Below are 557 nucleotides of genomic sequence, written 5' to 3' on the forward strand. Positions count from 1 at the left end.
TTAAAAACCTCAAAGGATGGAGATTCCACCACCTCCTTAGGGAACCCATTCCAGCGCTTCACCACCCTCCTAGGGAAATAGTGTTTCCTGATATCCAGCCTAGACCTCCTCCACTGCAACTTGAGACATTGCTCCTTGTTCTGTCACCTGCCACCACTGAGCACAGCCGAGCTCCATCCTCTTTGGAACCCCCTTCAGGTAGCTGAAGGCTGCTATCAAATCCCCCCTCACTCTTCTCTTCTGCAGACTAAATAACCCCATTCCCTCAGCCTCTCCTCGCATTCCCCTTCCAGAGTCCAGCAAGAGCACCCACTGTTAGGGGTCCAGCTCCCAGCCATCACCTCTCGTGGGCAGGGTAGCACGCTTCTTCCTCCCACCGTGATCGGCAGCTCAGTTCCCAGCTTACCCTGTGTTGCTCCCAGCTAACCGGATGGCCTCAGCAGGCCTCTGTCTGCCCTTTGCCTCCTCTTATACAAAGCAGTAGAATTGCCCACAGGTGTAAGTTACCACTCAGCTGCAAGCACATTTATTTTTAAAGTGAAAGCGTTACAGAGAGA

The sequence above is a fragment of the Mauremys reevesii genome, linkage group 25 (genome assembly GCF_016161935.1).
Source record: "Mauremys reevesii isolate NIE-2019 linkage group 25, ASM1616193v1, whole genome shotgun sequence".
Classification (NCBI taxonomy): Eukaryota; Metazoa; Chordata; order Testudines; family Geoemydidae; genus Mauremys; species Mauremys reevesii.